The sequence below is a fragment of the Macaca nemestrina genome, chromosome 13 (assembly GCF_043159975.1).
Source record: "Macaca nemestrina isolate mMacNem1 chromosome 13, mMacNem.hap1, whole genome shotgun sequence".
Taxonomy (NCBI): domain Eukaryota; kingdom Metazoa; phylum Chordata; class Mammalia; order Primates; family Cercopithecidae; genus Macaca; species Macaca nemestrina.
In genome coordinates, this window is record NC_092137.1 from 18,908,129 (window position 1) to 18,930,408 (window position 22,280).

A 22,280-nucleotide genomic window follows, 5' to 3' on the forward strand; every position below is an offset into this window, starting at 1 on the left:
GTTTATTAGGATCTTTTAAAATTTCTCTTAGCAATGTTTGGAAGTTTTCAGCATATAGATTTTGGATGTCATTTGTCAGATTTATCCCTTAGTATTTCATATTTTGGTGATATTGTTAAATTTTTACTTCAATTTTTAATTGTTCAGTGCCCGTATATAGAAATACAATTAGTTTTTGTGTATTGATCTCGTACCCTGTAAGTTTACTAACTCATTCATTCTAATAGCTCATTTTAGTATATTTCATCGAATCCTCTACATAGACCATAATGTCATCTGAAACTAGACAAATTTACTTCTTTTTCAATCTGGATGCTTTTTTATTTTCTTGCCTAATTTCACTGGGGAGAATCTTTAGCAGTGTTAAGGAAAACTGATGACCATTCTAAGTAACACCAGGATTAGTTCGGTGATCTCGTCAACTTAGCTTCCACAGAGCCTCCTAGTTCCTGTTTTCTAGGTGTCTTTCATCATGTCAGTAAGGCAAGTGAAAAACTTTGCTGAGAAAACACTGTTCCTACTCTTCCCTCAAGGCAATGTCCAACTTAAACAAATTGCCCCATGCTTGATACACACTTGCCATTCATGTCCTCAAGCTTCTGAAGGCCTGTCAGCAAATGAATGAATGGAGGTCATGTTTATACTTACACTGTCAACAGTCAGCAATTGTTAGGACTGAATTATTCTCATGGCTAGTTATTAAATCATTAAGTCTTAAAAGTTTATTCATCCTAACAGTGCTCAGGACAATCTACTTTTGTTTTTCTAAATGATGAATAAAATGTTTTCAAATTTCAGGGTCTGAATGAACCTAACAAATTATCACCCTTCTAAAAGGAACTTGTAACAGAGCCATGATTTATAACTTTGAAGATGTCAAACTGCTTTGCTAACAATAAATACTTACTGACTTCACATTAGTTGCCATGTCCATCAACGAGGAAACAGAGAGGTGAAGCGAAACTCACTATGTCTCATGGTAAGGGGTATATGAGCTAAATTGCTTTCAGCTGCAAGTTTCAGAAAATTCCACTTCTAATTACCTTAAATAATAAGGAAATGTACTATTTTTCACAAAAAGAAATACAGAATAATAGCAGTGAGTACCATTATCCCACTCATTATGGAGCTTTTCTCAACTGGATCTCCAGAGAATTTAGCCCTAATGCCTTAAGAAATCTATTGCAACTTAAAGTATAATAATAATAAATAAATTAAAAAAAAAGAAATCTATTGCATGCAATTAATTAACTTCTATGCATCTGTAGTGGTACTATTTACTATCACTCTTGAGAGAATTAACAAAATATCCATATCTTTGTTCTGTGATTCCAAAGCAGAACCCCAATTGAAGAAAACTGAGTAGTTTGGCTTTCTCCCCGTTTCACCCTCAAAATGACTTCCTTTATGGTTATAAGATACACCAGAGCATCCTGGCATCATATTCACAAAAGACAGCTTTCAGGGATGAGGGAGGGAGGGGAGGAGGCCTTTTTCATTTAACTATTTATTAGAAGTGAGGGAACAAGAAGCCCCATCAGACTTTTCCCTACATCTTACTATATTGGCCCAATGAAAGAAGTAACTGCAGATGTGATAGAAACAGCAAGAAAACTCACATTAGAAATGGAGCCTGAAGATGTGACTGAATTGCAACAATCTCATGATAAAACTTTAATAATTTCATGATAAAACTTTTAACAGATGGGGAGTAGCTTCTTGTGGATGATCAAAGAAAGTGGTTTCTTGAGATGGAATCTACACCTGGTGAAGATGCTGAGAACATTGTTGAAATGACAACAAAGAATTAAGAACATTACAGAAACTTGCTTGATAAAATAGTGGCAGAATGTGCAAGGAGTGACTTCTATTTTGAAAAAAAAATCTACTGTGGGTAAAATGCTATCAAACAGCATCACATGATGTAGAGAATTGTGTGTGTGTGTGAAAGGAAGAGTCAATCCATGTGGCAAGCCTCAATCTATGGTACTATCGCCTTACAAAATGTATTTTTTTAAATAGTAAAACTTCAAAGTCAAAATTACTCCTTGATCCATGAGTTGCAGAATGGACGTTGTGTTAGCAGGCATGAAAACAACATTGGTCTCCTCGTGCATCTCCATCAGTGCTCTTGAGTGACCAGGTGTATTGTCAGTGAGCAGTGATATTTTGAAAGAATTTTTTTTTTCTGAGTAGTAATCTCAACCATGGGCTTAACATATTCAGCAAATCATGCTATAGACAGATGTGCTGTCATCCAGGCTTTGTTGTTCCATTTATAGAGCACAGGCAGAGTAGATTTAGCATAATTATTAAGGTCCCTAGAACTTTTGGGATGGTAAATGAACATTGGCTTCAATTTAAAGTCACCAGCTACATTAGCCCCTAACAAGAGAGTCAGCCTATTCTTTGAAGCTTCTAAACCAAGCATTGACTTCACCTCTCTAGCTGTGAAAATTCCAATATAAGGATGTTTCATCCACATTGAAAAATCTGTTATTTAGCCACCTTCATCAATAATCTTAGCTAGATTTTCTGGATAACTTGCTATGGCCTCTATATCAGCACCTGTTGCTTCACCTTGCACTTTATTTTCTGAGGATGGCTTCTTTCCTTAAACCTCATGAACCAATCTCTGCTGGCTTCCAAGTTTTATTCTGCAGCTCCCTCACCTCTCTCAGTCTTCATGGGATTGAAGAGAGTTAGGACCTTGCTCTGGATTAGGCTTTGGGCTTTTGTTTAAGAGAATGTTGTGGCTGGTTTGATCTTCTATCTAGACCACTTAAACATTTTTTTAACCATATTAGCAGTAAGGCTGTTTTGCTTTTGCTTTCTTATAGTCATTTCTTCACTGAAGTAGCACATTTAATTTCCTTCAGAAACATTTCCTTTGAATTTACAATTTGGCTGTTTGTCACAGGAGGTCTAACATTTGAGCTATTTTGGCTTTTGGTGTGCCTTCCTCACTAGGCTTATTTATTTATAGTTTTTTATTTAAAGTGAGAGATGTGCAACTCTTCCTTTCACTTGAACACTCAGAAGCCATTTTAAGGTCACTAAATTGTTTAATTTCAATATGTTTGTGTCTCATGAAATAGGAAGGCCCACAGAGAGGGAAGGAGATGGGGGAACAGACTGTTGATGGAGCACCCATAACACATACATTTATCATTCAGTTTGCAGACTTCTGTGAGCATAGATCATTTTTGCCCAAAACAATTACAACAGTAACATCGAACATCACTGATCACAGAGCACCATAACAGATATAATAATAATGGAAAGCTTGAAATATTATGAAAATTACCAAAATGTGGCACAGGATATGAAGTGAGGACATGCTGTTTGAAAAATGATGTAGACAGACCTGATTAAGGCGGGGTTGCCACAAGCCTTCAATTAGTAAAAATGTCATTTCTGTAACGTGTAACAAAGTGGAACACAATAAAAGTAGGTATTGAAAGGTTTAAGTGTAACTTTAAAAAATCCCAGAATCTATAACTTAAATACATCTAGAAAGGTTGTCAGTAATGACTCAATCATATATACTTTATGAAGCCATACAAATGTATCACTAGTGATTCATATTTGCTCATTTTTACCCAGGTACTTTATATTTGTTTTCTATATGTTTCCATCTCTTCACTTATTTATTTGGCAATATCTCAATCAGAATTTAGGTACTAGACAACACTCTAGTTTAAGAACAAGGAGACTCATTGGTGAATATTACCCAGCTTAGAAGAATCCTTTGAATGTTTGAAGAAACAAACTCTGACTTAAGCAGACCCAGGGCAATTCAGAGACTTTTATTATCAGGAAAACACTGAAGTGAGAAATTGCTACTACTGCTGCCAGCTCCAGAAGTGGCAAACTGGGTGACCTAAATTATATTAATTCTTAGGAAGGCAGCTACTCATCACTAGGACATCTGCTGATGCTGCTGCAGACAATTGTCACCACCACCGTTACCATCACCACCACAATAATCACCATCATAATCATCACCATCTTCATCATCATCCTTGCAGTTTGAATGCTTAGAAGTCTGTAGATTTCACATGAGTAAATCTAAATGATCAAAGCTAAATGACATCTGAAAGCTTACCTGCCAAGGAATTTGGGAATGTCATTTTAGGTTTCAACCTCTCCAGTAACAGGCCAAGTAGAAGGAAGTTAGCTATTGGTGTCGATTCCAATTCATCATCTTCCATGGTTTATAACACAAAGGATGTTGTAGCAATTGGAGATGTCAATAAATGAAAAAACAAAGCAATTCTCCCAAGTATACCTCCAAAACAAATGAAGTATATTCATTTTCCATGTTTCCACATATTTTTAATAATGTTTTCTTTTAAAATATTTGACATTTTTAAGTAAAAATATTTCCCATAGTAAAAAGTCATAAAATATAGCAATATATTATCTAAAGGTGATAGTCCACTAAATTCACATATCCCTAATAATCGCAGATAAATTTTGGTGTTTTTTCAGATATTTCCAATGCAGACTATGGAGAGATAGAGACAGAGATAAGAAAGAGAAAGAGGTGAGTCGTGAGTGCAGTTGTAAAATATACATGCTTTTGCAAAGCAGAAATGAAATCATGCAGGACAGGCGTTGTGGCTCACGCCTGTAATCCCAGCACTTTGGGAGGCCAAAGCAGGTGGATCATCTGAGGTCAGGAGTTTGAGACCACCCTGGCCAACATGATGAAATCCCGTCTCTACTAAAAATACAAAAATTAGCTGGGCATGGTGGTGGGAACCTGTAATCTCAGCTACTAGGGAGGAGGAGGCAGGGGAATCACTTGAACCCGGGAGGTGGAGGTGGCAGTGAGCTGAGATCGTGCCATGGCACTCTAACCTGGGTGACAAGAGTGAAACTCCATCTCAAGAAAAATAAAAAAGAGAAATAAAATTATACAAAATGGATTATTATGAACCTTTTATTTCTAAATTAACAAAATATTTTGGGCATTTTTTTATGTGAGTATATGCATAAAATCTACCTTATTTTCCTCATTTTTAATGGGACATAATAATCTATTGCATGATTGTATTATAAAAGATTTATTTGTTATTATTAGACTATTTGAGTATTCCTTATGTTTTATTAGTATGAAAATATAAATAATTTACAATGAACATCATGTTTCATAGAATAAAAATCATGGATATTTGTTTGATTTATATCTCTAATTTCTACTCAAAAATTAATTTTTATTATGTTCCTACCAGTAGTAAATAGCAAGGTATTTTCCTGATATCCTTATCAACATCAAATTTTGGCAAAATTGATTATCTTTGTCAGTCTCTATGTCAAACATGCTATTATTTCATTGTTACTTTAATTTATATGTATTTTATTAGTAAGGAGGTTGACGTTTTTCTATGTATCTATTGGTTGTTTGTATTTCTTACACAGTGCTTTCCTGTTTATATTCTTTGCTCATATTTTTCCTGGGTCAATTATTTGCCATTTGATTTTTAAGAGTTGTTTATATTTTATATTTATCAGCTCAATGTTTGATCATCTATGATGCACGTATGTTTTTTTCTGTTTGCCATTTGTCTTTTCACTTCATTATGTTTCTAATGATTTAAATTATCAATTTAATCAATTTTGCATTTTATGTCATTCTTAGAGTCATCTTCACCACTCTGAGCTTTTATCCATATATATTTTATTTTCATTTTCTTTGATCAATTTGAGTTTATTGTGATGTGATGAATGAAGTGGGGTTTTACTTTATTTTTTTCCCTAATTAGCTGCTAGTTTTCTGAATATCATTTCTACTCTTTATCCTCCACCAATAATTTGTCGTGCCATCTTTATCATTTATAAAATGCTTTCTGGATTCTTGAGTCTAATTTGGACTTTCTTATGTTACATTGTTTTGATTACCTTAATGTGTAGACATTAAGGCACAGTCTCATTCCTTTATTAGTCAACTTTATCTATTGCAAATTGAAGTGTGATCTACCCCTACATTTTTTTTCTTTCTTTAATTCAATATCTCCTAAAATATTCTATTCTAGATTGAGATTTAAAGTAAGATTATGTAGATTTATCTCCTTAAGGCTAGTTTGAACTTCAACATTCCAGTTTAGGGTTTTTTTTTTTTTTTTCCTGTCAATGCTTAGTGTCATTTCTCTTAAGGATGTGAAATTTCTTGCTCTCATATATATGTGTATACACACACACACACACACACACATATGTGTGTATATATATTTTTGTTTGTTTGTTTGTTTGTTTGTTTATTTGAGACGGTGTCTGGCTCTATTGCCCAGGCTGGAGTGCAATGGAGCGATCTCGACTCACTGCAACCTCGGCCTCTCGGGTTCAAGCAATTCTCCTGCCTCAGCCTCCTGAGTAGCTGAGATTAACACCCAGCTAATTTTTGTATTTTTAGTAGAGACATGGTTTCACTGTGTTGGTCATGCTGGTCTCAAACTCCTGACCTCGTGATCTGCCCACCTGGGCCTCCAAAGTGCTGGGATTACAGGCATGAGCCCCCGTGCCTGGCCAGCATATATCTTTTCATAATCCCTATCATCTTCCCTAGTACCTTCCTCCATTATAGAAATAAATGCAGAGATACAGTGTGGGGTGAAGAAAGAAATAGACCATGTTTGCTTTTCGGTTCTTAATTTTCTTGCATTTATATAAACATGGCAAGAGAAAAAATAACTAATAAGGATTTTTCTCTGTATCAAGAACATAATTTTTTAATGTTTTAACTTTTTAAAATTTTCTTTTTCATTTATTTTTCTTTTAAAAAATTTTTATTTTATTTTATTTTAAGTTCCAGGGTACATACGCAGGACGTGCAGTTTTGTTACATAGGTAAATGTGTACCATGGTGTTTGCTGAATCTATCAAGCCATCGCCTAGGTATTAAGCCCCACATGCATTAGCTATTTATCCTGCTTCTCCCCCTTCCCCGACCCCATGACAGGACCCAGTGTGTGCTGTTCCCTTCCCTGTGCCCATGTGTTCTCACTAAAAACATAAAATTTTAAAAGAATCTTTTTTCATTTAGAAGATGAAAATTCTATAGTTTCTTAATGATAAAAAATATTTGTTAACTTCTAAAACTAATTAAAATTGTTTATAATTTGACTCTGTATTATATACTATTTAAAAACATAGCACCTTATTTCCCAGCTGAGATTATCTCTAGAAATACAAATATCTTATTGCCTGTCTTTTGAAAACAGAATAATACAGTAATGTTTACAAATAATAAGCTTTTTAGAGAGTGCAATAAAAGAGTTCCACCCTGGCTAAGAAGAAGTTACTGACTGCTGACTGTGAGCAAATTTTGTTTTAGGGATGTCACTATTATTAAAGAATTAGGTTAACAAGTTCTCAGAGACTTAAACAGTTTGGGTTTAGCTAACTCCAGAGAACTGGGGATTTAGGAGATATTCTAAGATTTAACGAGTACTACCACTGCCCTGACCTTTAAAATTGATGTACAGCAGAAGCCATGTAAGAAGTCTGCTGGATTCATTTACTAGATAAAAAATAATTTGTCTTATCCTTCCTGTGCAACTGAACACTTTTCTTATCCAACTAGCCTTGAAATTTTTATCCCAGTTTTCTGCTTCTATTGTATTGAATTTGTACTCCAACAGGCACAGATAAGGAATAACAAAAGGAAAGAGTTTGTTCATATCATAGATGACCACAAAGACAGAAGTTCTTTCTCTTTATGATACATTAGGGTTTAGAAAATATGCCTCTCACATATCCTTCTTTTAAAAATGCCTGATCGATGATTACAATTTAATAATTCAAGATTGGAGTTAACATAGTATTAATGTAATGATGTCCAGTGCTAGAAGCAGAAGGCATAGCGTATAGGCCAAATAATAATTGTAAATTTGGTAGCAATACATAGAGCAAATACCAGAATTTGCTTTTGAGAGAATACATGTACATACAAACACACACACACACACAGACACACACACACACACACACACACACACACACAGGTATTTACCAACAATAACTTGGGTTCCTAGATGAAAAACAATATTAACAAAAATTCAGGACATATTCAACTAAAATTTTTTAGAATTAATGATAGCTTACAGTTACTAGAATAATACAAAAAATCAAAACCAATAGTTTTCTCATGTAAATGCATAAATCAGTTTGAAGACATTTGGAAAATAGTCTATTTTTACTAACAATAAAAACGCCTACAAAATATTCAGCCTGCCAAAAATATGCAAAGAATACAATAAAACTTTAATAACAATTTTAAAATAATTTTAAAAAAAAAACACCTTCTGCCCCTGGATGAAAACACTGAGTGTTATAGATACCCATTCTTCTTAATTTTTATTCACCACGAAAAATAAACAGGACAACTAGTTGGGGAAAATACATAGTTAAACTTCTAACTCATTTCATATGTCACTATTAATTTTAAATTAATATAAAATTAAATACAAAAAGAGAAACCTGTGAATAAACTATAAAAAAAAATAAGTAACTAGGTACCCAATTTTGAAGTATGGAAGGCTTTTTACACACACACAGGCACACACACAAAGAAAATGACAACCAATTAAATAACAGCAAAATAAATAAATTATAATAAAATTGATGTATCTTATCACACAAAAAAAATTCCATCAACATATATTGCATACAGAAACTCCAAGGCAAAAACTTGGGAAAATATTTTTGTCAAAGTTTAACCTTAACACATTAATATTCTAAGTATCTTTAGAATTAAATTTTTAAAGTTTCTTTTATTAAATGGGCAAAACAATGAAACAGAAAATGAAGAACAATTTTTAAAACACTCAAAATACATATGGAAACAAATTTAATTCCACAAACGTTCTTAAAAAATTAGAGATAACCATTCTTTGCCTGTCATATTAGCAGAGATTGACACCATCTGTTGAGGTGGATGTGTAGGCAAATGCAGACTCCTGTAGGCCACCTAAGGAAATTTAAAATACCTTAATTGTGTGACAAATTGGCATTGTTCATATAAGGTCTTAAACCTGTTTAGATTCTCTGCCCTGCTTATTTCACTGGGGAGAAAAATGGTTAGCACTCTGGACTCTGACAAATATGTAGAAGTATTTCTTACGTACCCGTTTGGTCACTATGTGAAAATACAGCAAAAATCCAAATGCTCAAGAAGAGAACAATAGATAAATAAATTATGTACTATTCAGAAAATGTGTATCAGCTGGATTTAAGAATCGTGTTTTCAAAAATGTTAAAGATGTGACTAAGGAAAAAGACAGCGGTAAAAGAGTTATGAACCATGTCAATACTGCACTCTATGATGAGGGACGTCTGCATTAAACCAAAACAACATATAGGTTAAAAAAAAAAGGGGGGGGCACTTTTATTACTGGGTGGTGAGATTACTAGGGATTTTTATTTTCCATACTATTTCTGTGTTCTCAAGTTTTTGCCTAGAGCACTTTTTTAAAAGACTTGAAAGCAGCAACACTCAAAAATGTAACAGTTATCTCTATATTTTAGAATTAGGTTAGATTTTTGTATCTCTACATAGGGAAATAATAGGGTCCCTATGTATGAGAATGCATCTCATGAATATTTTTAAATAATATCTAACAACTTAGAGGTTCACATTTTGCTGTAAGAGTAAAACAAATCTCAAATATTAGGCAATTGCATGAGGATACTTTATTCCTCATAATTTTCACTTTTTTCCAACTGTTTCAGATCTCTCAGTGTCATGTCATGTTACAGTGGAGCAGAGCCAGGGTGCGGGGAATCCAATCTGTGGAATGGAACAATCTGGATTCAAACCTTGTTTTGTCAGTTACCATTTAATTTCCCACAGGACCATTACTTATCCACATCAAGCTTTTGTTTTCTCATAAGTGAAGTTGGGATAATACTTACTACATTGAATTATTTTAAGAATAAAATGAGATACATGTAAAAAACATATTGTAACTGCTTGATAAATATTAATATTAGCCATTGATAGGTTTGACTCTGCATCCCCTCTGAAATCTCATGTAGAATTGTAATGCCCAATATTGGAGGTAGGGCCTGGTGGGAGGTGATTGGATTTTCGGAGCAGATTTCCCACTGGGCGCTGTTCTCGTAATAGTGAGTGAATTCTCCTGAGATCTGGTTGTTTGAAAGTGTGTAGCACCTCCCGCCACCTTCCTCCCACTCCAGCCATGTAAGATGAGCCTGCTTTCCCTTCATTTTCTGCCACATTTGTAAATTTCCTGAGACCTCCTCAGAATCCAAGCAGATGTCAGCATCGTGCTTCCCATAGAGCCTGCAGGACTGTGAGACCATCAAATCTTTTTTATAAATTACCCAGTCTCAGATATGTCTTTATAACAGTGCAAGAACGGACCAATACAGCCATTATTTTCACTTTTAAGGGTACTATTAAACCCGAGCCTCTCAAAATTGTAGTATTCTGCTTCAGTTACAATTACTATATAGAAAAACATCTGTGCGTGAAGCCTTCAGCCGCACCCCATGAGTCTCCCCAAGCTTTGTAGTTTATGGTGCCATCTCAATGAGAAACTTACTTTTTCCCCTGGAGAATGTCTGAAGTGAGCCTAGCCTGAGCTGGTGGGAGTGAGGGATGGAAAATACTACCCTGGTAGACCATACGTTGGAACCTGAGGAACTTCGTATTGCAGAGAGGGCACTGTTAAGCTGAGTCATGACTCAAGGGAAGAAAATAATCACAGTGAGCAATATTGTGCAAAGATCAAGTGCTTTCTAACAGTGAGCCTCCATTACCTAAAGGTTTCATGGTATCATTTGAGTGTCGGTGTTCAGATGAGAAAGCTAAGAACGAAAAGCAGTAGCCAACAAATATTTCTTCCCTCCAATGAGGCATTGTGCTTGGGGAAACTGAAAAGAGAAGGGAAGAGGGAATCTTAGGGAAAGAGTAGGCGCTGTCTTTCTTTAAGATGGAGTGTAACTGGAAACAGCCTCCAGCCAAGGTCAGGGTCAAGAGTAATAGAATCCTGGCAAGATGTGCTAGTTTATCTTCCCCCATGAACACTTGCCAAACAATATACACAGTGTCGCGCAGCACCGGAGAGTGTCTGATGCATCTCCAGAGTATTTATGAGGACTTCTGTTTTGAAGATAGTTTCTTAGGTAACAGAGTGAAAACATGTATGGATGAGCTCTCATTTATCAGTGCCTTGGCTTCCTGTGAAAGTTAAACAGCAAGAATCTTGATATTTCGTCCTGAGTAAAGCAAGTTCTTCAAAGGGATGTATGGGGTGGGGGTTCTTTGAAGATGGTGTATGTCCAGCAGACTTTGCAAAAGGCCCAGCATCTGTGTAAGTTACGCAGAGGTCCCGGCCCAGTGCATCTTGTCCCAGCTCTCATAGAAAACAGCCAGCAGCTGCAGGCTTGAGTGAAGCTGTTTGTGGTGGGGCCTTGAGCCCCCTGGCTGGGGAGTGTGCACTGTTTTGCTTTACTTATTGCAAGCACCTTTGGATGTCCCTGAGTTTTTCAAGCTTCATTCAGCTGCTCTGGTGGCCAGAAGCTGTGCAGTTAGATGAGAAATTATCTGCTTTTTAAAACAATCCTTTTAGTTCTGCAACATGAGCTGGCCCCTTGTTTCCACAGAACACTTTTCGTCAGCAGGGAAAAACAAGGAAATTCCCTAGGAATGAAGGAGAAAGTTGAAAGGCGGCAACCCCAAACACCAGAGTCCCCAAGACACTAAGCCAGGATGTGCCAAGGAAAGTGCTTTTGGGGAGGATTAAAACAATTATTTAATAAGATACAATAAAACACTTTCCTTTTCACTAAGATGCCAATAAAAATCCTTCAGTTTAGTATTTTAATTATAAAATGATACATCTTTAATTGATAACTTGTAACTACAGGAGAGTAGAATGATCCCACTATAGAAAGATATAAAAATCTGATCTATTTCCAAAATGTAGAGATAATAGTTATGTTTTGAAGTGTTACTTTTCAAGATTTAAAAATATATATATATGTTGTAGGCAATAAAATTGAGAACACATAAATACAGTCATGCATCCCTTAATGACGAGGATGTGTTCTGAGGAATGCATTATTAAGTGGTTTCGTCATTCTGTGAATATTATAGAATGTACTGGTACAAACCTAGATGGTATAGCCTACTACACACCTACCTATTTAGTATAGCCTATTGTTCGTAGGCTATAACCCTGGGCAGCATGTTTCTGTATTGAATACCATAGGCCATTCTAACACAATGACAAGTATTTGTGTGCCTAAACATAGAAAAGGTGCAATAAAACTAGAGTATTGCAATCTTATGGAATCGGGGTCATATATGTGGCCTGTTGTTGACCAAAATGTCATCATCCGGTTCATGATTATAACCTAAAAAATAAAAATCACTAATAATCCCACTACCTAGCAATAAAAGTTGCTATTGTGCTCCTATATGGTTTCCATTTAACGCAGACATCCCCATTAGAGAGTGCTTTAATAAAATGGTACATAATTCTTTTGTCACTACCCTTTTCCTTAATTACATACTCAAAATTTTTGAAACCATTGTTTTTAAGTCTAGTGGTATATATTGCATTTTATGAATATTACATAATACGGTGGGTTCCCATAAGACAAGTAAATAAATAGCTTTGGGGCTCTTGATTTAGTCCTAGTGTTAATTTCCAGAGATTAAGTGGCCATTCTGAAAACATAGATACTAAGTCTTAGTAAAATTAAAATACTTTCTTCTAGATAGGAGACCCAAAGGTCAAGGGAGCTGATCATCTACTCCCCTCCACCTAGCAATCCCCCTGCCAGTAGGCCAGGTTGTACTTAGATACTAGTGGCTTGGTAAATGGTTCCCAGGATAAACACAGTACACAAAACTCATAAAGGGCCAGTCTTGTAGATCAAATCAACAGGCCAAGTAAACTCACCTTGGAGTGGAAAGAGAGAAGAGATTGCAGATGGGGTTGAGGTTACCAGTCACAGGTTTCAGCTGCTTGATCCTGTCATCAGGCTTTGGACTTGGTGCTTTTACCTGCTCCGGCTTTCTGAATCAGGCTCACAAGGGACATGCTCACGGAGAAAGTGCACATTTGGAAGCCATTTGCTTTTACAAAATGTTTACTATTCCAGCCCCTGACAGTTATTGTTACTGGAGTCATTACTGATGGAGTTCAGAAAGAGAAGGGTTGCCTTTGGTTTCCCAGAGCCCGCATTTGGAAATGTATGTGCATGAGGGGGCAGAGATAGAAAACAAATGCGAATCCACCACTAGCATTGTTACACCTTTTCTGAAATATTGGATTTCTCATCACATTCCGGAATTTGAGAGTTTTAAAAAGGCAAAGCCATAGGCAGTATTCTCTTTCCCAATAAAGATAACAATTCATTTTTTAAAAAATGTTGTGGGTAATTCTCCAACCGTGATACAGTTGCCAGAAATAATCTCAAGTTGATTATTGCTTTGCAGATTATTCCTGATGTGTGTATCTTGAAGAATCATCTGGTGGGAGGATAGGTGTGAGTAATAAGAACTAAATTTGTCTTCAGGGAGTTCCAAGTTCAATAAATCACCTCATCATGTCATATCCATGGATAAGATCCTTTGCTTTTGCAAAATCAGGACAATCAGTACCCACTTGCCTAAACCTCTCTTTTTGTTCATTTTTTAAAAGTATTTATTCCAGAACAAAAAGAGTAGAAAAGGTTAATTGGTTCACATTTTATATTTGCCCATGGTTCATTCTGAGTTAATTTTTGTATAAAAATTATGTTAAGGTATATCGTTTGGATATGTATGTTAATTGTTCCAACACTGTTGAAAAGACTAGTCTTTCTTTGTTAAATTGTTTCTTAAAACTTGGTCAAAAATTGATTGACCATATTAGAGCAGGTCTATTTCTGGAGGCTCTATTCTGTTTCATTTATTTCTTTGTCTGTATTTTCACTAGGTTAGATATTGTAGCATTAGAGTAAATCTTGTAATTGGGTAGAATGACTACCCCAATTTTATTTTTCTTTTCCAAAATTGTTTTGGCTATTCTAATCCTTGTGCCTTTCCACATAAAGTTTAAAATCAGCTTGTCTATATCTACAAAATGTCTTTCTGGCACTATGCTTGAAATAGTTTTAAAACAATTGACAAGTTTAAGAGGAACTGACATCTTCACTATACTGGATCTTTCAATACATGAACATATATGTCTTCTATTTATTTGGGTCTTCTTTAATTTTTTCATCAGTATTTTGCATTTCTCAGCATGTAGATTTTATACATATTTTGTGAGATTTATAGCTAAGTTTTTGGGGGGAGCTATTGCACATAGCATTGTATTTTTAATGTTGAATTCCAATTATCATTAATGCTAGTAGAAATATGATTGATGTTTATGGATTTCCCATGTACTCTATGATCCTGTTTTACCACTATATTCATTCAAGGAACTAGATTTTTTTGGTAGATTTTAAAATATTTTTTATATAGATAATCATGCCTTCTGCAAATAGAGATAGTTTTATTTATTTATTTTCAATATGTAGGGCTTTTTTGTTTTAATTCTGGCTTTGTTACATGGCTAAGACTTCCATTCCTATTTTAAATAATAGCGGTGGGAATATGCATCCTTGTCTTGCTTCCAGTTTTAGTGAGGAAAGCTTTCAGTGCTTCATTTTGTGTGAGCTTTGTTGCTAGCACACTTTTCACTATTAGAAGCAAGAGTTTATGTAAGATTTTTAAGTAATAACCGGGATTCATATTTCTTCCACAAGTTGTCCTTGAATGGTTTGTTGACTGAAACAATGAGAAATGGCAGTTATCCAATCATTACACCAGAAATAGCAGCCAAGCTCAAACATGTGCCAGCAAAAACAATGATGCCACCACTGCTACCTGGCCTACAACAATTGTACACCATGGATTTCAAGATGCGTTCAGATTCTAGAAATGTTAAGAGGTGAAAATGTGCATCTTGCAGCTGATAACATGTAGTATGTTTCTTATAATAAGCTTTTAAAAATTAACCCCATTTCAAAAATCAGATGGTTGTAGATGTGTGGTGCTATTTCTGAGACCTCTGTTCTGTTCCATTGGTCTATACATCTGTTTTGGTGCCAGTACCATGCTGTTTTGGTATATTGCAGCCTTGTAGTATAGTTTGAAGTCAGGTAGCATGATGCCTCCAGATTTGTTCTTTTTGCTTAAGATTGTCTTGGCTATGTGGGCTCTTTTTTGGTTCCATATGAAATTTAGTGTAGTTTTTTCTAATTCTGTGAAGAAAGTCAATGGTAGCTTGATGGAAATGGCATGAAATTTATAAATTACTTTGGGCAGCATGGCCATTTTCATGATATTGATTCTTTCTATCCATGAGCATGGAATGTTTTCCCATTTGTTTGTGTCCTCTCTTATCTCCTTGAGCAATGGTTTGTGGTTCTCCTTGAAGAGGTCCTTCACATCTCTTCTAAGTTGTATTCCTAGGTATTATATTCTCTTTGTAATAATTGTGTATGATAATTTGCTCATGATTTGGCTCTCTGTTTGTCTATTATTGGTGTATAGGAATGCTTGTGATTTTTGCACATTGATTTTGTATCCTGAGACTTTGCTGAAGTTGCTTATCAGCTTAAGGAGTTCTGGGGCTGAGACAATGGGGTTTTCTAAATATACAATCATATCATCTGCAGAGATAATTTGACTTACTCTCTTCCTATTTGAATAACCCTTATTTCTTTCCCTTGCCTGATTGCCCTGGCCAGAACTTCCAATACCATGTTGAATAGGAACGGTGAGAGAGGTCATCCTTGTCTTGTGCCGGTTTTCAAAGGCAATGCTTCCAGCTTTTGCCCATTCAGTATTATATTGGCTGAGGATTTGTCATAAATAGCTCTTATTATTTTGAGTTATGTTCCATCAACCTGACAAAAAAAAAACCAATGTTAAAAGGTTTCCTTATTGAATAAATGCTGTTGGGAAAACTGGCTAGCCATACGGAGAAAACTGAAACTGGACCCTTTCCTTACACCATATACAAAAATTAACTCAAGATGGATTAAAGTTGTGAATGTTAAGACCTAAGACCATAAAAACCCTAGAAGAAAACCTAGGCAGTACCATTCAGGACATAGGCATGGGCAAAGACTTCATGAGGAAAACACCAAAAGCAATTGCAATAAAAGCCAAAAATTGACAAATGGGATCTAATTTGACTAAAGAGCTTCAGCAGAACAAAAGAAACTACCATCAGAGTGAACAGGCAACCTACAGAATGTGAGAAAAGTTTTGCCGTGTATCCTGACAAAGGGCTAATATCCAGAATCAATAAAGAACTTGAACAAATTTACAAGACAAAAACAAACAACTCCATCAAAAAGTGGACGAAGGATATGAACAGACTCTTCTTAAAAGAAGACATTTATGCAGCCAACAAACATGAAAAAAAAGCTCTTCATCACTGGTCATTAGAGAAATGCAAATCAAACCACAATGAGATACCATCTCACACCAGTTAGAATGGCAATCATTAAAAAGTCAGGAAACAACAGATGCTGGAGAGGATGTGGAGAAATAGGAACGCTTTTACACAGTCGGTGGGAGTGTAAATTAGTTCAACCATTGTAGAAGACAATGTGGTGATTCCTGAAGGATCTAGAACTGGAAATACCATTTGACCCAGCCATCCCATTACCGGGTATATAACCAAAGGATGATAAATCATTCTAGTATAAAGACACATGCACACATATGTTTATTGCAGCACTATTCACAATAGCAAAGACTTGGAACCAACCCAAATATCCATCAGTGATAGACTGGATTAAGAAAATGTGGCCCATATACACCATGGAATACTATGCAGCCATAAAAAAGGATGAGTTCATGTCCTTTGCAAGGACATGGATGAAGCTGGAAACCATCATTCTCAGCAAACTAACACAGAAACAGAAAACCAAATACCACATGTTCGCACTCATAAGTGGGAATTGAATAATGAGAACACATGGACACAGGGAGGGGAATATCACACACTAGGGCCTGTCATGGGGTGGAGTGCCAGGGGAGGGATAGCTTTAGGAGAAATGTAGATGACGGGTTGATGGGTGCAGCAAACCACCATGGCACATGTATACCTATGTAACAAACCTGCATGTTCTGCACATGCATCCCAGAACTGGAAGTATAATTAAAACAAAAAAGAAAAAAAAAAAAAAAACTCCATTTCATGAGCAATATCTCAGGTCATAAAAAGATCTTTTATAGGTTTTTTTAAAGTAGTGAATAATATTACATTGTAGCGTTCTGTCATAATGTATTTAATCGGTCTTTTCCAAAGAAATTTTATTTTGTTTTCAGATTTTTCTATTTTATATGATCCTCTAATAAGCATGTTTAGCATTAAAGTGTGTACTTACAACTATATGACTATGAGAACCAACTAGGAATAGATTTAGTCCAAAGGCAGTTTTTCTAATTTTTAGGAAAATTTTCCTTCCAAGGGTTTAATTTTATGCCAGGAGAAAGTTAAATGACCCCTGAGAAAATGAGTAAGGGTGGAAAACATATAATCTTGTATTCGAAGGAGAACTTCAGTTACCATATCATGAAATATTAAAAAGAAAACTTTAAATGATTAGATTTTTTCTTGTCTATTTGCACAAGGGTAGAGTATATGTAGATTATTCTTTATTTTACCATAAATTTGATAATAGGATTTTTAAATATCAACTTTATAAAAATCTTCTTGCTAATATATTTCCACTGAGGGCTATTGCTACACATTGTAAGCTAAAATGGAATGCTTACTGGATGAAACATAATGATTTTTTTTATCTGAGACAGAGGAAAGTAATTTAATAGGGAAAAAAGATTGTTGAGTTGTAAAAAAATTGTAAGTTTTTTTCACTTTTACTCAAATTTGTAAGCCAGTATAGTCCATGAACTTAATTCCTTCATTATACGGGTAACTATGGGAAAGTTTAACATGTCTTGGATAAGAATCTCAGTTGTAGTTGGAATTAAAACAAATCGGTGTTGCAATACAATTTGCTCTGATGTTTAGCTTAGTTTAGAAACAGAAAATGTTAACACAGTAATTTCAAACTGTTGATATTGGTTTGTATGTTGGGGGCCAGCACTGAAATTGATATAAACAAAAAGTACTTACACTGGATTTTTAATTCATTCTGTCTTGTGGTTCAAGCTGCTGGCTGGTTAAATGAGGAAGTAAGAGGGTAGAGATTAGGAGTAGGTGACAGCCACACTTATGCATTTCATAGTAAGTGTAATTTTGAAATTACCTAAAAATTAAATAAAGAAATTACATATTTTTAGAAAGAAAAATATACACAATGCAATGTTATATTGTAGAGAAAGCCTTAGACTGATTTAGGATTTCTCCCACTTATCAGCTGTGTGACTTAGCACGTTTTCATCTATGAAGCAGGAATCTTTGAGTAACAAAGCTGTAAAATTCAATAGATGATTGATGGGGAGGTTTCTATTTTGAATTCTTTTGTTACATTCTGCATAATTGAGATATTATTAAAGAAGGGCAAATACGATCATCTCTGCCTCTTTGATATGATCTTGAGGAAATAATTTAACCTTTATAAACCTTGTTATTTTATCTAAAATATTAATACTTCATAAAGGCATTTTAAGAGTCAGATAAAATAATTCTGTGAAGTGTCAAAGGTGCAGCATAAGAAAACAAGATTAGAACACATTCAGGTGAATTTTCATAAGCAGCATCCCTCATTTGGTCAGTGTAGGGTAATGATTTGCAAATATTGGCCAGACCCCTCTCCAGAGCAATGCTGGAAGGCATTATTTTAGCTCAAGACTTTGCAAAGACCATCAAAGGATGATTTGAAGTGTTCTAGAACCCTGTTGTGGCATATGATTCTAGACGCAACTCTGTATGGTAAAATGTATGCATGTACCACCCTTAGTGACATTCAGCTATCTCTAGGTCATGGAGGTATTAACAACAAAAACCTCCTACCAGGCAGAGAAAAAGTTTGAAGAGAAAAGGTTAGGTTGTAGTTATGTCCTCATTCTCGTGCAGGTCTTCATTTTCTATCAATGAGTACTTCTTGAATACCCAGGAATATTCATAATTTCTCATGTAAGTCACTTAATTGTCATGACTATTTTTATCTTTCTGGATTATTTTATTTGAACTGATTGATTGGTTGCCAAGTTGTCCATAATTTTGTTTGTAATTTTCCTTCATCAATTGTTTAAAATATAACTTCATCACCTATACTGCCATGCAACACATAAGGACATGTTGGTCAATGACAAACTGCATAGACAATGTCAATATCTTATTCCATAAGATAATGGAGCTGAAAATTTCCTATCACCTAATGACATCATAGCTGCCATACATCATAGCATAATGAATTACTCATGTGTTTGTGGTGATGCTGGTGCAGACAGATCTCCTGCACTACCAATTATATAAAAAAATAGCATATACAATTATATACAGTAGATAATACTTGATGATAGTGGTGATAAATGCCTATGTTACCTGCTTATGTATTTACTACACTACGTTTTTCATCATTATTTCAGAGTGTACTCCTACTTGTAACAGCAACAAAAAGTTAACTGTAAAAAAGCTGCAGGCAGGTCCTTCAGGAAGGATTCTAGAAAAAGGCATTGTTGTCACAGGAGATGCTAGCACCATGCATATCATTGCCTCTGAAGACCTTCCAGTGGAATCAGATGTGGAGGTGGAAGACAATGATATTAATGATCCTGAACCTAGGTAGGCCTAAGCTCCTGTGTGTGTGTCTTAGTTTTTAACAAATAAGCTTAAAAAATAGAAAAAAATTACACATAGAAAAAAGCTTAAAAATAAGGACTTAAGTAAGAAAATATTTTTGTACAATTATACAATGTATTTGTGTTTTAAGCTAAGTATGATTACAAAAGAGTCAAAAAGTTAAAAAATTAAGAGGTATATGAAGTTAAAAAGTTACAACAAACTAATGTTATTACTGAAGAATTTTTTTCATAAATTTAGTGTTGCCTAAGTGTACAGTGTTAATAAAGTCTACAGTGGTGTACATTAGTGTCCTGTGTATTCACATTCACTCACCACCCACTCACTGACTGACTCAGAGCAACTTCCAATTCTGTAAGCTTCATTCATAGTAAGTGCTCTATGCAAGCATACAGTGTTTATCTTTTATACTGTATTTTTACTGTACCTTTTCTATATTTAGATATGTTTAGATACACAAATGCTTACCATTGTGTTATAATTGCCTACAGTATTCAGCACAGTAACCTGCTGTCCAGGTTTGCAGCCTAGAAGCAATGAGCTTTTCCATATAGCCTAGGCATGTAGTGGGCTATGCCATCTAAATTTGTGTGAGTACACTCTGTAATGCTTGCATAAGAATGAAATTGCCTAACAATGCATTTCTCACAATGTATCTCCATTGTTAAGCAAGGCATGGCTGTATTCCTAAAACTTTCTCTGTTCCATTTCTGGTACAATACCTCCATAGAATCTAAAAATGAAAGTGATGCAATGCCCTTTATTTGTGCCACAGTGTTGCAAGAGTGTCTAAATGGGCTACATGGCTTAGGAGATAGGAATTTTCTTGGCCTTCATGCATTTTGGTTAGAAGAAAACAAGAGGTGTCAGAGCCCCGAGCACCCTCTCAACACAAAAGCTCCCTACTCTAGGCTTACATCTGGATTCACTGAATCAAACACTCCTTCAATTAAGTCTTCTTGCTGCCTTATTTGACCTTTTCATCTTCACACATAGATGGCTTTCAAAGCACTTGTAAATAAAAAATTGGTAGGCAAGTATGAACTGGATTGTTATTGTAGTATTAAAATGAGATCCTGTCTCTGTTTCATCCAAGATTTTCAGACAAAAGATCTTAAGAACAACATTCTAGAGAAAGTTGTGAAGCAACCCCAAAGAGACCATGTGTGAGCTACAGGAAAGAGTGTTCACCGGGGATTGTCTTCAGTCCTGCCCAAGAGGCCACCTGGAGGGAAAGGAGGTGCTGAGGACAGAGCTTCTTGCAGTTGCCCTCAGGCTGAAATGTGAGGTTTTAGGGACCAGCTGGAAGATAACTGCAAGGAGAGATCATTAGTGATGGGAGAAGACCTTTCAAAGATCCCACAGAAGCATCCAGAAGAGAAAGAACCCAGAGAGTATTGACAGCAAATCCAAGAATACCAGTTGAATAAGGCCTTTCCTGCCATTTACCTCACATCTCTTTGCTCTCTCCATTCCTGGGGGAAGAAATCGGCAGCCTTGGCTCTCAGCTGGAGGAAGAAGGGTACAAACAGAAAGCAGGAAACTGGAGAAGACACCCACCGCAGTTCCCTTTCCCACTACAAGGCTTTGCCTGCAAAAGGCCCAAACTGGGAAAGGATAACTATAACTTTAAGTGAAATTTGGAGTTTTGACTACTACAAATGACTTAACATTTTCCTTACCGAAACAATACTGTTTTGTGGCTAGCAGCGAATTAAGGAATTTTCATTAATGGCAGGTGCATAAGGAAAGTCATGGACTGTGCCACATTTCATGAAAGAACAGGGAAGAGTGAGTCCTGGGGAGCAGGTGTGTCTGGGGTGTGGTGGGTGGACTCAGGCCCCCTGGTTTAGAGCATTGTATAAGCACCAAGCGTTGTGAATAATGAGCGGAGCAAAGACATGGACTCAAATGCTGTCTGTCTTCTCTCTCCAATGGCACAGAACTCTTACTGCCCTGAGCACAGTGATTAACAGCAAACCAAATAGATGTCATCTGTGGCTGATGGTCCTTCAAGCAAATGAATGAAAGGTAAGAAAGCTATCTTGCTCAACTTCAGGAATGCCTCCTTTACACAGCGGCTCTCATTTGGTATTTTAAAGATTGTCGGCCCCAGAGAAATAATTCAAACACTGTCCGTTGGCCTTAGAGAAATAATTCCTTTTGAAAAGATTTCACAAATACCAAGGGCAAGACCTCATTTAGATGGAGTAAAAGCTTCCCAAACCCTAAGGGAACATTCCTCCCAGGGCTGTGATTTCTGCTGAAGAAAGGGAGGTGTCTGAGATAAGCAGCGCAGACTGTGCTGGAAGAAACAAACATGTTTGTTGTTCCCCTGGCGCATATATTTCCTAATATAGTCCTGGGCCTTGAGAACTCTGGCTGCCCCTGCGGCTACAGAGAAGCCCAGAGCTATGTCCTGAGGAACCCTGGGGCCTGTGGCCACTGAGAATCCCTGAGCTGCCAGGAAGACCTCCTGAG

The 22,280-nt window shown here is 35.8% G+C and overlaps 1 long non-coding RNA gene across 1 annotated transcript; it reads left to right on the forward strand.

Moving 5' to 3' along the window:
• Positions 1–4,184: 4,184 nt before the first annotated feature.
• Positions 4,185–21,597, forward strand: LOC139357777 (uncharacterized). The gene is made up of 4 exons (XR_011611529.1): positions 4,185–4,307; positions 4,495–4,549; positions 19,586–19,781; positions 20,896–21,597. It is a non-coding gene; the product is annotated as an uncharacterized lncRNA (long non-coding RNA).
• Positions 21,598–22,280: the final 683 nt, after the last annotated feature.